This window comes from Gambusia affinis, linkage group LG04 (assembly GCF_019740435.1).
Source record: "Gambusia affinis linkage group LG04, SWU_Gaff_1.0, whole genome shotgun sequence".
Classification (NCBI taxonomy): Eukaryota; Metazoa; Chordata; class Actinopteri; order Cyprinodontiformes; family Poeciliidae; genus Gambusia; species Gambusia affinis.
The window spans coordinates 18,346,212-18,362,728 of NC_057871.1; the positions used below are offsets into that span (position 1 = coordinate 18,346,212).

A 16,517-nucleotide genomic window follows, 5' to 3' on the forward strand; every position below is an offset into this window, starting at 1 on the left:
TGGAAGAATTTTAACACAAAATTGTTATATGTCCCTTTGCACTCACCCTTTTGTGAAGAATGGCATCAAATGAAATAGTGCAACACTGTATTCGAATACAGATCACTGTATAACAGTTGTAATTGTGTCGTGTCTCTTTAAGACAGCCTAAGTTATAGTAAGTGATGTTATAAGTATGTGTCATTGCTCCCTTGTCTGTCAGCAGTGCACTACCATTATCTGCTATCCTTAAAATAAGCATCCATACTGAATGGACTAAGTCCATGTTATTCAACATGCTTTTGATTCTCCTCATGCTACTGACTATACTTCAGCTAAGCTCAGCATTGATGTTAATTTTTAGCATCAGAATGCTGGGTTCAAACCGACAGGCACACTTTGGCAGGCCCCATTTAAATTTCTTCTGAAATGTTCTAGTTCTTTATTTAATAGCTAGTTTAGCATTCTGAATGGAGTTAGTCAAAGTAAAGCGACATGCAACTCATAACCCAAATACTACTGACAGCTTTTAGGCTAAATTTTGTTTGATTTTAGATTATACACTAATTTTAGCATACGGAATGGAAGAACTCCATGTTAGGGGACATTCTTGTAATTCTCCACAAACTATTGAATACATTGTAGATTACTTCAGCATTGATGCTAATTTTTAGCATCAGAATGCCAGATTCCAACCAACGGGCACACTTTGGCAGCCCCCATTTAAATTTCTTCAGAAATGTTCTATTATTACTTGTTATTAATTTAGTGTTAAAAGATTAGGGGTTTTTATTTTTTTTTTTTTATTTTCTGGTAACTAACTGCCACAAAGTAGAAATAAGATTTTTACTTTTGTGTTGAATGTCTGTTTTATAATATAAGCAACAATGACAAAAAATAAATTTTCTCTTTTCTGCAAAATCCAACAAGTACACATTTCTTGTGAAGTAGTAAGTAGTGTAAGAGAAGTAGCATTTCAAAAGGGTAGAAGAAATTTTATATTTTTTGAACAATAACAATATTTGTTGTTAATGTGTTGCTAAGAGATGAGCGCATTTTCTGGTAACTAAGTGCCACAAAGTAAACATCTGATATATACTTTTGCAAAATTTACCAACTGTAATTTTTTTTTTGTGTCTGAGCAGATCAGCAGGATTTTAAAAGAGGTGATGATTTATAAACAATAATGTAGTTAGAAACTTGGTGTGAAGAGATTGGTGTTTTTTCTGCTAACAAACTGCACCGAAGTCTAAATCAGATTTTTACTTTTGTGTTGAATGTCTGTTTTAAAATATATTTACCATCAAAGACAAACAAACAAACAAAAAAAAAGCATTTTCACGTTTCTGTAAAACTCTCCAAATGCACAATTCTTGTTAAGTATATCTTATGTTTTTTTGAACAATAACAATATTTGTTGTTAATTTGTTGCTAAGAGATGAGCGCGTTTTCTGGTAACTAAGTGCCACAAAATAAACATTTGATTTTTACATTTCCTAATTTTATCAACTGTACATTTTTTGTGTCCAAGCAGATAAGCAGTATCTCAAAAGAGCTCATGTTTTAAAAACAATAATATTACTTGTTATCAATTTAGTGTTAAGAAATTTGTGGGTTTTTTTCTGGCAACAAACTTCACCGAAGTCGAGATCAGATTTTTACTTTTGTGTTGAATGTCTGTTTTACATTTACCACCGACGACAAATAAAGAAACATTTTCACTTTTCTGCAAAATTCACCAACTGCACAATTCTTTAGTATATAATTAGTATTTCAAATGAGCAGAAGACATCTTATGTTTTTTGAACAATAACAATATTTGTTGTCAATTTGTTGCTAAGAGATGAGCGCGTTTTCTGGTAACTAAGTGCCACAAAGTAAACATCGGATATTTACTTTTGCAAAATTTACCAACTGTAATTTTTTTTGTGTCTGAGCAGATCAGCAGGATTTTAAAAGAGCTTATGATTTATAAACAATAATGTTGTTATAAACTTGGGAACTGCACCGAAGTCTAAATCAGATTTTTACTTTTGTGTTGAATGTCTGTTTTAAAATATATTTACCACCAAACACACAAAAAAAAAAAAGCATTTTCACTTTTCTGTAAAATTCTCCAACTGCACAATTTGTGTTAAGTAAAATAAGTTGTATTTCAAAAGAGAAGAATGTCTTATGTTTTTTGAACAATAACAACATTTGTTGTTAATTTGTTGCTAAGAGATGAGCGCATTTTATGGTAACTAAGTGCCACAAAGTAAACATCTGATTTTTACTTTTGCTAAATTTACCAACTGTAATTTTCTTGTGTCTGAGCAGATAAGCTCAAAAGAGTTTTGGTTTTATAAACAATAATTAATTTGGTGTTAAGAGATGAAAATTTTTTTCTGGTTACGAACTGCCACAACATAGATTTTTACTTTTGTGTGGAATGTCTGTTTTATGATAAATTTTCCACTAAACAACAAAAAAGGAAAGCGCTTTCACCTGTCTTCCATATTCACCAACTGCACAATTCTTCTTAAGTAGTAAGTAGTGTAAGATAAGTAGTATTTCAAAAGAGCAGAAGAAATGTTGTTTTTGAACATTATCAATATTTATTGCTAATCTGTTGCTAAGAAATGAGCGTGTTTTCTGGGAACGAAGAAGGCAATGCATCATCGTTAGGACTAGTGGTGGTAAGTGCACTGCCCACATTAGCAGTCTTCTCCCTATATTAAGCTTTAAAGCTATTTTGTTTTATTTGTTAGCCATGTTTAGCACACCGATTGGAAGTCAACATAAGACAATGTGCTTGTTATACCCCACGTCATCTGCAGGATTTAGGCTAACGCTAGCATTTTGGCTAATTTCAGCTTATACAATCATTTTAACATGTTGAATGGAGTAAGTCCATATTATTCAACATGCTTGTGACTCTCCACATGCTGTTAAGTGCATTGTAGCTTACTTTAGCATTCATGCTAATTTTTAGCATTAAAATGCTGGGTTCCAATGAACGGGCACACTTTGGCAAGCCATGTTTAAATTTTTTCAGAAATTCTCTAGTTGCCTATTGTTCCTTATTTTGTATTAATTTCAGTACATGGATTCTTTTTAACGGCTTTGATGTAGATGTTTATAATATCCATCAAAGGTTGTAAAGTGTACTGTGAACATGAAGAAAACTGAGTTGAAAGAGCTAAAGATTGAGTTTGCATGACTGTCACTTTGATGTATTTGCTGTTGGGTTATGAGTTCAGAGTAAATTCTGAAGGATTTAAGCAACATTGACCTAGCAGTCCTGGCAGTATTTCATCCTACCGCTCCTGAATCACTAGCTCATTTGAATTTTCAGGGCCATATTTGTACGTTTCTCATTTTGGCAAATTCAAAACGGTCCTTTATATTTCAGTTGGTATGCATTAGTTACAACAAACAACTGAATTTGCAACAAGGTGCAATGGCTCCTCAGTCTCCACAAAGAAAATATAAATTGACTTTAAGGATGAAATGAAGATTGGAATGAGTAGTGAGAAATATTGAAAGCGAGAGAGAGAGAGAGAGAGAGAGGGAAACTTCTTTAATGCTGTCTTTTCACTCGGGCTGGCAGGCTCCTGTTAGTAATTAGGCACTTGGTGAATGTACAGAAAATTTCTGTCCTGATTACATACAAATGCTTGCAATCTGAGCTCTGCAAACTAGGAAGGACTCATTGGAATATATAGGGAGGTGTGTGTGGAGAAAGAGCGAGGGGTTTGTACCTTAGTGAACTAACTGAAGTATGAAAATCAAGAGCTCTTCTTTTAATGTCATGCATGCCTGCTCTGTGAGCTTTGGATGAACCGGCTCTGTTCTTAGGAGACCAGCGGCACACAATGTCTACCTCTACAGAGAGAGCCAACATGAAGATGAGGACAGACCAAGTGATAAGGAAGAATCACTTGCTCTGGAGGAAGGATGAGGAGCATCAGCGGCAGGAAAGAAAGAGTTACAACATACTTGTCGAATGGGGTGGTAGAAAGGATGGAAGGCAGTTGGTAAGTTAAATACACAGAATGGGAGGCACAATAGATCAAATGATGGATTGGGTGAGATAAGGAATTTATTTGAAAAAGAAAGACCAAACGAAACAAATAGAAAACATCTAAAATAGGTCCCCCTGGAGTCTGATTTGAGTGTGAACCTAATAACTGACAGATAAGGGGAATGAAAGGTCTCTGATCTACAACCAGCCTTTTAAAAACATGACCATAGAACAACTCTGCTTGAACTGCCATATCAAACACAGAAACAGGTGCTTAAGTGTGAGTGATACGCACCCTGTTCTCAATCTAATATGCAAACCCATTGACTTAAATGGAATCATGTGATTTGGGTTCCTTTTTTTTCTTCTTTTTTAGCATGATTATCTTTAGATTTAGGTCAAAGGAGTTGGAGCCGAATGAGGGGGTAAGGAATGCCACTGCGACTTCAAAGGGGTTCAGCATGATGCAACTAGATGTAATGTAATAGCAGACATGAGCAACTGGGCCTCTAGAAGCAGGTATTTTAACAAAGGGGAACAAATTCTGCTTAACAACATAGGCAGAAATCACTGGTTGTCATTATCTCAATCTGATCCTCCTGATATTCAGAATTAGATTCGGAACATGGCTTGATTTAAATTCCATTACGAGAGCTCCTCTGTAGCTCCTTTTCACAAGACTACATGTCACAAGATTAACATTAGAATGAACCGAAATTGGGGTGCAATCTTGTGACACCAAATAAATTGCCTCCGTTGATGAGAAATAGAATGATAACATGAACTTGTCGTTCAAACAATGACAGTAAGGGAGCACTCTTACTTTCCAAGGTTTCCGAGAATAGAGTTAAAAAGGTTAGGTAAGGGAGCAGGGTGAAAACAAGTAGAGTATTTTCGAGAGCCCAATAAAAAAATTAATAAATAAAAATCTTATAAAATGCTTTTTCTTTGTGGTTGTCCAGAGGATGGAGCTTCACAGGCAAAAGTAGTTAAAATATCAATTGGCAGCATGTTGTTTAATTATAAATGAAATACTCTTTTCATCAAACCGCCTCTGGTTATTATGTTCAGGAATTAATTTGCAACATGAAAAAGCTGCTATCACTTGATGCTGCCTGCATGACGTCCTCTCTCCTTAGAGATAAGCCATCTATCAGTAGTTGTCGGAAATTATTAGTTTCTCCATCTGCAGCTGATTCATGTTAAAGCGAAGCAAAAAAAATTAGGCATAGAGAGAAAGGAAACACAGAAACTGCATTGCATGAAAACAGAGATCGGCATTATTTGTTGTGCTCACATGTATGTACACTTTAGTGTTAGGAACATTGTAGGGCAATGTTTTTGAGGAATGCTGACCTGAATAAGCTCAAGGAGACGCTTTTGTACATTTATTTACCATAATTTACTGTGCGTTGTTTTCAAAGCACGAGGGGAAGAAACCCAGCTCTTTGAGATAAGCAATCCTTTGTTTTTAACCAAAGCCCCGTTTTTGAATGAGAAAATGTTCCAAATGACTAGAGTCAAACAAAAGGGTTTAGGCGGCAGGAACACTATCAGGAATCAAACCAAACCTCAGGACCTCAACTGTGCAAAAGAAAATTCTGAAAACACAATGAACGTTTTATTGCTTTGGACAGAGTTTTTCTCTTTCCTTCACACTGAAGGTGGAAGAACCGATTTACTATTGATATTCTCAGCAAGAAATGACCCAGGGTGCCCTGACTGAAACATCAGTCGGAATAGTTAGATGCGTTACAAGTGATCTGAAATCAAAATATTTCACTCTATCGCAGTCACTTTTTGTGATTTGTGACTTTGAAAAAAGAATGGTGCAATTCCAAGAGCAACAGTTAAAAGCAATTACACAAGCCTTGAAAGTGTTTGCTGCTCTGGTCAGGATCTGTTCAACCTCTCAGAGTGAAGCTTGTCTACTTGAGTTTTACATTTCTTTATTTGTATCTCATACTTTCTTTTTCCTGCTAAAGGTTGTTGAGGTTGTTCTTTAGTCAGTTGGCAACATATTATTGGACATATTACAAGTCCTTTACGGAGACATTTAATGCATTTTCTGGTCTTTGGATATGTAGAAAATGTGCAAAAATTTGAATAGAAAAGTTCATACTGTTTTTTTTGTGCAGGAAGGATTGTTGCTTTTATATAAATGACCATTTGGAGTCCACCATATCCATCCTTCTGGTCTTATCTGGGCCTTTATCCCTTTGCTTGCTTCCTTTGCTTTAATAAATCTTGATTATGCCACCTTTAGAATGGCTTAATATGTAAGGATATTGACTGCTTACCAGTGTAACCTGGAAATCAGGCTATCCTGACTTATACCTGACTTGGGCAGCGAAAGCCCCAGGTTACATGGGACTTTTGCTGCCTAATATATTGATTTATTTTTTTCTATGGACGGAAGATGGAGCAGAGACCTGCAGAGGATCTCAACCCTTGGACGACTGTTTCCACTGGTAAGCAGAGCAGTGGTAGAGTCACAGTAAAGGGCTGCTTTCTTTAACTTTACTGCTGTATCATTGAAACATGACCGGTTTTTAAAGCAATGATCTCCATCATACCACAAAACTGGGTTCAGAGTAAGTAAGGCCAGCAAATATTAGGCTTTTGGAATAGATCCAACCTCCGCCATCTTGAACATCTGTGTAATAAAGGCCCCTGGAAAAAAAACAAAAACAAACTTTGAATAAATGAAACAAAAATATGTACATCTTCATGCTATATCTATGTTTAATAATTTATTTTGTTGGGCATGTGTAATAGTTGTAAGATATACAGGTATTTGTGTACAAAAAGACTCACAAAAGGTCATCTGGCTTTATGGAGGGGGAGTGGTTGGATGGATGGAGGGCAGTTGCCCATGCGCATACCTCATATAAATTCTCTTTCATGTGGACTATTAGCATCAGGTAACCCTGTAGCCTCCTTCTTTGATGTTGGGATAGTTATCAAAGGATCAGGAAGAGAGGAAGGAGAACGACGTAGACGAGAAGTGTGCTTAAACACGGCTTATAACTGTTTGTGAATGAGGAGACTTCAGAATGAGAAACATATGGTAGTTAACATCAGATCACAACTTGCAAAAAAAGAAACTATAAACACATCCAGTAAATATCAGCCTTTATGCACTAAATATACACTTAATGTACTTATTCATACAAAAGTGGAATACCAAATATCCCAGTATGAACGTCTCTATTTTCAGCTGTCAAGAGGAAGCTTAGTGAACATTTCACACATGCTGGGGAAGCTGAAAAAGCTAATCTGCCCATTATGCATTTTAGTGGTGTCTCATGACCCAGCACTTCAGACCTGTTTCTCACACTCTACTTTGTGCTATGACTTGTTTCTAAGTGGAGAGCTTCGATCCACCGCAGTCCAAGCAGCACAAGCGCTGCAGGGTACAGGAGATTTTGCTGAAATGCTTCCATCCTGCAATGGTAATCCTGTGGCTGCAAAGAGGGAGTGAATTACAGAGAGAAGGGTGACAGAAAGAGGGCCTGAAGCTTGCTTGTTACAAAGGAGGTTTTGCAGGTTCAGTCGAGTGTGAACAACAGATATGTTGGTTTAGGAAGGAAGCTACCAACACAAGACTTCTGCCACAGACATAGCTGCACTGATGTGTGTCATTAAATGCAAATACGCATTTATTCACTCCGCCACTCCATCGTCTTTTCATTCATTTATTCAAATGCATGTGACAAATGTGTCATTACTTGGGCCAGTCAGAGTACAATCCAAAGCAGAATTTTGTAATTATTATTATTATTATTATTATTATTATTATTATTATTATTATTATTATTATTATTATTGTCTGCTCAGATGTTCTGAACTCCTCCAGAATGGACCTTACCAAGCTCCGCCCACAACCGACCCACGTGACCGCAAGTCTCACAAGCAAAGCCTCGTAGCGCATTATTTCTATGTAAACATGACTCCATTAGTGCATAATTTCTACCTGATTTTCACAATATATCAGCTACTACAATAGACAGAGGAAATAACAAGTTCATGTCATCAACTGGGAGGAGGTTACTGGTTTTTCAGTCACAAGCTGGTTGCAAACCTGAGGCCAGCAGGTGTCAGTCAGTCAGTTACGGTAGATCTGAAATTTGGTTTGATTACCTCAATATGAGAAGCTACAGACTGATAAGAGGAACCATAGAGCTCTATTAAGGTAAAGACGCCATTTGTTTGTTAAAATTTTATGAAATCTATTTGTTTTATTTGATGTTTGTTATGAATGACGTATACTCACAAACAAACGAGGCAATTAGTCCAACGTTTAGAAACTACAGCGGCTGTAATACGCCACAGCAAAGGTAAACAAAGTTAAAATAACCCGAACAGGTGATCAACTCAAAACCACTCGTACCTTTTTACTCTGTCTCTCTTTATAGTTTAAGCACACTTGTTACCGTATCAATCGCCTGCACCCCGCAAGACGAGCAAAGATTACGTTAAAAACAAAACATTCAGTCCGTTACAACATCAAGTTTCCAGGCTTGATATTTATTTCTGGATTATTAATCAGCGCTTCCCTGAACACAGCGATGTTGATTGACTAGCTGTACTTAGTGCTAGAGTGGCTAACACGAGTAACAGTTTAGTCCAAAGCCTTTTCTTCTAGGGTGACCAAACGTCCGTATTTCCCGGGACATGTCCGTATTTCACGTCCTGTCCCGGGATATTTTTAGAAAGTGAGGAAATGTCCTGTTTTTTGCAGGACCCGGTCCAACGTGTCGCGGTTTCTAGTCACAGTACACGTTGCATATTGATCTGTTTAGCTAACGTAAGACTGTGTAGCAGACAGGCTTCAAGGTGTAGACGTTGTATCAGTACTGCTATTATGCTGTACTTAGCTAACGGGAAGCTTGTGTTTGTGAGACGGCCACCCACGTGACCACGTAGAATGCGCATCAGCCAATGAAAAGCGGCCCCTCTGGTAAGGTCCATAGACTCAGTCAGTCCCTCCTAGTCTGCATTTTTCCCCGTGTGGAAACAGAAATAGCTCGTTTCTTTTGTTGAAGAGTGAGATGATCAATTTATGGCATAATGTAATATATTTGGAGGCATTTAATTTAGAATACAATAAAACAGACTTATGTGATAACAACATAAAGTATGGTATAACTGTTGAGTGGAAGAAAATAACTGGTGGCATGCATCGTGCTGATACTCCTCAAATCAAATGCCTTCAGTTGTCGCCTAATCAACATTCTGCGTTTTTCATTTTCGGTATCACTAAATCTGTTCTGTGAAGCTATCAGATCTGTTCAGATTAGACAAATGTTGAATACTGCATATCCGTATCCTAACCTAATAAATGTATATAAAAATATTCTTAAATAAGTAATCATCCGTCCATCCATTTTCTATACACCCTTTGTCCCTAATGGGGTCAGGAGGGTTGCTGGTGTCTATCTCCAGCTACGTTCCAGGCGAGAGGAGGGGTTCACCCTGGACAGTCTGTCGCAGGGCAACACAAAAAACAGACAGAACAAACAACCATTCACACACACACCTAGGAAGTATTTATAGAGCCCAATTAACCTAACAGTCATGTTTTTGGACTGTGGGAGGAAGCCGGAGAACCCGGAGAGAACCCACCATGCACAGGGAGAACATGCAAACTCCATGTAGAAAGACCCCCGGCCGGGAATCGAACCCAGGACCTTCTCACTGCAAGGCAACAGCTCTACCAACTGCGCCACTGTGCAACCCTAGCAATCATTTCATAAATATATTTTTTTTATTTCACGGTCATGTGCAATCCATTCATTTGTAAATGTAGCACTATTGTTGACTCAGTTGATTTGAGTTTCTGTGTTTTAGTTTTGCAAATGTCTCCAGGTGTTTTATCACCACAAACACCACAAATATAAGAAACTGTAATATTTGTGGTTTGGTTCCCAGATGGAAGAGTTTTTACTCTGGTAGAGATTAATGGGGATCCTTAAACGAACAAGCAAATAAACAAAATAATGTATGAAGTTGATGAACAAATGTTATCTAGTGCATTTGTTGTAAAAGAGGAATGGTTAGTTAGAATGTATTTTCTAAGGATACTATTTAATAATTTTTGTGTAACTTTGCAGAGCTTACAATTATTACATTTAAAAAACAAAAAAATTTTGTGAATAATAAAGATTATTGGGATGAAAAGGGCCCGGTTTGGCACAGGTGATGAGCTTGTATGATAAATACAGTGAGCCTTGTGCACCTGTTTTTTCCCCTCTCCTTTCATCCATCTGTATTCTGATGCTTTAAACAAGCATGCAGAGAATCATTTTGATTATTGTGACGTTAACCACAGCTGCATTAAAACAATGACTCATTCACCGAAAGCTGCAATCATTGGTATTAAACCCTAATGCACCTAACCCTTTCAACAGAGTGCTTCACCAAGTCAACCATTCATTTCAGGAAAATTATGCATGCTTACACACACTGTGTGTAATTTAAGTGATCCACTTGTAGCACTTTGTAAAAATAAATAAAATAAATAAATAAATAAAAAAATACACAAATGCATGATAAAACGTGGAACCATTACATATATTAAAAGGAAATTTACAGGTTGCACGTTGGCTTTCATTGTGTGGTAAAACATTCAAATGAAATGGATTTCATGCTACGGCCTTTGATCTCTATCTCCGTGTTTCTGTTTTCCCCTAAGGACCCCACCACTCCCTAAAAATGGTTTAGTTAAAGTGTTATTAAGCGAGAAGCGTGAGTGGGTGGTGATATTTGGTTAAATGTGGCAGTAATCAGCTTAATGCAGAGTTAAAGGGCCGATGGGACTCTGGCCAAATCTCTGGGCTATTAAAGTTGCACCATGTCCCCCGCAGTGACCTCATCCTCAGCTTTAATTATGGCAATAGCATCTATCCCCTGTAGCTACTCTCCTGCGCATCTCACATTCTCACTTGTTCTAAGTTCATCTCTTTATTTTTCTCCCCTTCAACTCTCTCTTCAGCCCTCTGTTTTTTTTTTTTTTTTTTTTTTTTTTTCAAACCTTGCATAAACTGCAGCAGCACTAGTTCTCAGCTTCGCCATCTGCGTCGTTTTCCGTATTTTTTATATTTCTGATAGCTCGGTTTTTACACCCTCCCCTCTCCTGATTTTTCTCTCTCTGTTCTAACCTCTCCCTGCCCATTTAATGTCTGGCATTTTCTTTCCTTCTCTCTTTTCCATCATCTTTTTTTTGGGGGGTGGGGGGAGCAGGGAGCTTTTTTTTCTTCCATCTCTTGTTGCATGCTTTACACTGTCTGTCACTGCTGTCAATGTGTGTGGGAAATGAGTGACAGTGCTGGGAAAAATAAAAAGATTATCGCTGATTTGATTATTAGGAGAAAAGGCCAGTGGGAGGTCTATGGCACAATAATTGTTCAGGTTTTATTAATTATAAGAAAAAGGGAAAATACGCTGCAGTAGTTTATGTGTTTCTGTTATATATTCACAAGATTTGTTTTCCACTTCTTATCTAAAATCTCCTGACAGTTTTTGCATTCCTGACATAGTTCAGCCTCCATCCATGTCTCTCTTATCCACATTCAAACTGATTCTTTCTGTAAAGCTTTTACGGGTTTTTATTTTTAAAAAAGAAAATACAATAAAATTATATAACCTGTCGATCTAATTCTTTCCACTCCCTTGTGCCACTTTACTCCCTCCGTATTCATCCTCCTCAATCCTTCTGTCAAACTCTCCAGTCTTTTTCCTCCCTGTCTCAATCACCTTCTTCTTCTTTTTATCTTCATTTTATTTCCCCTTTGTTTTATTCTGCCACAGGCTTCGCTTGCCTCCTGTTACAAGGCACTATCAATATTGCAAAGAAAACCACAGGCTGCAGCTTGTGTTCAACCACTCACATAAAGTCCAAATCCCTTCTAATTCATCTCCATGGACCCTGCATGCATAAACACATTCAGCCGCTATCTCTAAACCATGGAGAGAGATGAACATAAAATTGCACACACGTACTCGTGAAGAGCAACACAAGTAAAACACACAAACAAATGCCAGTGCCCACTGAAAATGCGCATACATGCACAAGTTAAACATGCAGACTGTGGCTCACAATCATAACATCGCTGCCAAACATCTGTTGCCACATCTATAATTTCAACAGAACCCCAGTTTGCCATTGAGATGCGCACACAGCCAGCTGGGCTTCCACTTCTGCCAGCCTCACATCTGCACTGTTCAGAGGACAGGTTGTGTCTACTGAATGTGTGTGTGGGTGTGTTTGGTGTGCGTGTGATAAGGAGGGGAAAACATCCATCTGGTTGCTCTTTTGCAGACACTCACTTTCTGTCTTTGTACATGTAAGTACCTAAATATTAACGTATGACACATTTGTTTCACGCAGTCTCCAGATTCTTTAATATTCATCCCTCTGCTGAGATGCTTGGATCTGCTTTAATTACATGACAAGTTCCTTCCTGAGTTGAATGTTGTGATGCTTTGCAGTTTTACATTCGGATTCCACCTTTCATTATAGTGCAAACATGACCTACCAACCCGTATGTGATTTACACTCTCTTCCCATGAGTCTTTGTACTTATGTGGCATCTAAAATAGACCCGGTTCTGAAACAGTTGTATTCAGTTTTCTTAAAGATATTTTATTTTAACATATTTGTCTTCTCTATTTCTTTAAAAAGACTAGTTAATTAAAAATCTTCGGATAGGCCTTCACAAGAAAACAAGTACAAAAATGACTTAAAATTTTTTGGAAATAAATTACAATGGAAAGAATTACTAAGGATGCACAATATATTGTTGTAAACACTTGAACTAGACATATTTAACAAATCGGTCATGATTCGATGTGCAACACTGGGCCGATATTAAAAACCAATGTTTATTTCCAACCTTGTTTCAATTTCTGTGTATGTTTGAGGAGATTTTACGGGGTGAGGAGAGAGGAGGGTATCATGTTATAGCGATAGTGATGCAGCACTGGATTAATGCAGCAGAGGAGAAATGTAGGGGGGGGATCAACATTTTACATCAAAAGTGTAGGAAAACATATATAATACAAATATTGGTAAATACTGTCATAACAGCAGTATTAACACTGGATGAAATATTAATATCAGAGCATAAGGCTAATTGTAGTATAATCTCAGTATAAATGCAACAAATCTCTGGAGGCATGTTTGGCAACATTAGGGGACAAACAGCATTATAAATATTAAGAAAGACACCCTCAGGAATAAAGTTCTGAACAAGTTTAGAGCAGGATTAGGATACAGAACAAAAGACCAAACTTTGAACATCTTACTGAACACTATACAGTTCATCCATCCATCCATCCATTGTCTGTACACCCTTCTTCCCTAATGGGGTCGGGAGGGTTGCTGGTGCCTATCTCCAGCTGCGTTCCGGGCGAGAGGCGGGGTTCACCCTGGACAGGTCGCCAGTCTGTCGCAGCTATACAGTTCAATGTCTGAAAATTGACGATGGCACTACTGCAAACCTATCTAGCCTGACCACGCTAACTAGCAACCTGAAGAACGAGAAAATGAATCACAAAAGAGGCTAGACAAAGTAATAAGAAGCATGAATCACAGTTTGCAACAAGCTACGTAGGACAGACAGCAAACATTTCAAAGAAGGTGCTCTGGTAAATTTGCCTGTGAACACTGCTGTTTGATTTGAAAAATTATCAATGTATTTAACTCTGAATAAAACATGGTAGAGACCTCTATGCTGTGGTTTGCAAGGACAGGGAGGCGGTACAGAAGTCAAAGAAATATTGATGGGACTAATGAAATTTCTGGAAGAAAGCATCAACATCATTCAGGTTCATCTTCCAACTAAAGCTTGAGTAAAAAGTTTTAGATTAAAGTGAAAATCAAGCCCAAACTTAAAATAATTTGTGTAAAGACTTGAGAGGAACTAATGATCTGAGGTGCTGTTCATTCAGTACTATGGAGATTTTGCCATTTTACAAAGAAGAAAAAGGAAACAATTTGGTCTTTACATAGTCTAAGACTAAGATTGGAGTCAAAAGTGGTTTTATCATAAATCAATGTGAAGGGACTAAATATGTAAGGGAGAGGTTTTATACATTAAAATGACCGTCTTTTGTATTTCATTTCACAATCATGCAAAAGGGTTTATCACATGCTGTAAGTATTGCACAGATTGCAGTTGTGGTTGCAAAAATGACAACACTTGAAAAGTGTTTAAAGTGTATGAATAGTTCTGCAAACCGCTCTTCCACAAGAATGTGTATGCTAACAAATAACCACAAAATTCTATCATTTATCAGCATCCAATGCTAAATATTAGAGAATTTCTTCTTCAGATGCCAGAAATGCTCAAGTTAGCGAACAGCTGGCTTTAGACATTAACTCATGCTGTGCTGGCTGGTGGAGCTGTATATCTTTGATATAAATGTAGTTGTTTACATATCTCTTTAGTTTTGCTGGAATAAGTTTTGCTTATTATGCACAGCCACAGTTTTGCTGTACATAATAAGGTACAGCATCAATTTGGATCAAAGTGTATGATTCCAACCATCAGTTCTAGATCCTGTCTATAGGAGTGCTTGGATATTTTGAAACATATGAGTATGAAACATGTGATATCTCAGCATTCATAAAGGTTCTTGCAAAGATTTGCAGGCTCAGTTCCATTTTAATTGGGCCTTTAGGTGGTTCTGTTTGTATTTAGTTGCAAAACATCTGAAATATTATGTTCCATTGCGTGATTTTAATAGAATTTTATGTTTGGCTTATTTTAATATGTGTGCGGTATAAGAAGTCACTATGCTAATAACAATGAGACAGAAGAAGCCAGAGAAAGACAAAAAGAAAGAAACCCTGGCTGGGAGTCAACAGCACAAAGAGGAGCAAAAACTGTAAAATTATACTACTTTCTCACAACTATCACTGATTTTCACGTGAATGTGCAGTTGACATGGCACAAAGCCTTAACTAAACACACTGCAGGATTTAACTGGGACACCAAAAATGCATTTGGAGAATTTGAAAAGTTACAGGTCAAAAGTTAAGTAGAGAAGGCCTACTTTCCTGTTAACCCAGTGGCTCATCATTTACCCTGCACTGCATCATGGAGAGCTGAATAGACTAAAGCAAAAAAAAAAAAAAAAAGCTGAGATACAAACAGCATTAAGCCACATTAAAGAAGATTAGGGCAAGCAATCAAGTGTTGGTTACCATGGAAACAACAAGCCTAAACTGTTATTAAGTAGAGCTGCGTAGCTATAGCCAAGACTAAGATTTTACAATGAGGATAAGCTAAATGTTATCTGCATGGCACTCACTCCCAACCCCCATCCTGCTGCTTTATGGGTGTAATTCCAGATCTATGTCCCAGATAATCCTTGTCCGCTAAATGTATTTATGCTTGTTCTGCTTATTTATTGCAACACAGGCAGGGGAAAGATCTTGTTTCAGTCATATTTTAACACTAAAGGAGTGTTTGTGTGTTCTCTACTAACTGACAATCAACAGGGATTTTCCAAAGAAGTGAATTTGTGCCCAGAGGCCATGACGAGAATTGCCCCACTTCCTGAGAATACAAACAAATGAAAGGAGAGTGAGCTGCTTTTCAGTCTTCAAATTGGGCTTTTGAAAAGCAGACGACTACAGAGGAGGTCAAAAATGGAGTGTAAGGCCAGAAAGGATCACAAAGCGTCTCACTAACACATGCAGGGAGCTGGAAGGAGGGCACAGCAGTATAACTTGAAAAACATTGTTTCAAGCTGAGGATTCGAGACACATGCATTAATTATTTAGTCAATAATGCACTTAACCTTGACGTACATTGGTGTGTTACAGTTACAAGCAATAAATATGTTTGTGTTTTTTAATTTCTCAGAATGTTCCATGATGTTTTGTTTATAATAAATTATCATTTTTGTTTGTTTTTATATGTATGGCAGTTCAGCAGCTTTTGAATGTTTCAACTTGCACATCAAATTCACATAGACTCATTAAGCAACTTAAAAGGTAAAGAAAAATAAGACATCGTGAGACAGGTGTCTGCTGGTATGTGTTTATACGGTCTATTATAAAATTGAAAAATTCACTTCTGTTTATTTTATGAAAGCTACATTGTTTTCATTTGTCTCCAACATGGTTAAACTCCTGCGTTTCTTTGATCTTAAGAACAGTGTGAGTGTTTCTATCAATATTAGCTGAGGCACATTTTAGCGAGTTTGGAAAACGATCACAAAAAAGGAAAATAGAAAGAACTTCCTAAGTTGCACAAAAAGTTACTACATTGTGGATTGCTTCAAGTAAGTCAAGCTTTAGTTATAGCGTACTTTTCAAAACAGACAACACAAAGTAAATGGGTTCTATTGGGACGCTTATCCAGGTTTGCACTCTCACACACTCACGAGTACTTTTGACACACATAGCATGTTTCATTTTTGGATAGAGGGCTTTGTCTGAGGAATGAAGCTTGAGCTTGTATGTTTCGTTTTCAAACAGAAAGCTTTCTGTAGAAGTGAAACTTAAGCTGACGCCATG

At 37.3% G+C, this 16,517-nt stretch overlaps 1 long non-coding RNA gene across 3 annotated transcripts; it reads left to right on the forward strand.

Moving 5' to 3' along the window:
• Window positions 1-2,258: 2,258 nt before the first annotated feature.
• On the forward strand, window positions 2,259-15,815 carry LOC122829470. Of its 3 annotated transcripts, none has more exons than XR_006370369.1 (5): window positions 2,259-2,507; window positions 2,599-2,657; window positions 3,820-3,998; window positions 6,405-6,456; window positions 15,495-15,815. It is a non-coding gene; the product is annotated as an uncharacterized LOC122829470 (long non-coding RNA). The 3 variants fall into 3 exon arrangements; XR_006370370.1 differs by lacking the exon at window positions 15,495-15,815 and adding an exon at window positions 7,355-7,600; XR_006370368.1 differs by lacking the exon at window positions 15,495-15,815 and having other exon boundaries at window positions 6,405-6,503.
• Window positions 15,816-16,517: the final 702 nt, after the last annotated feature.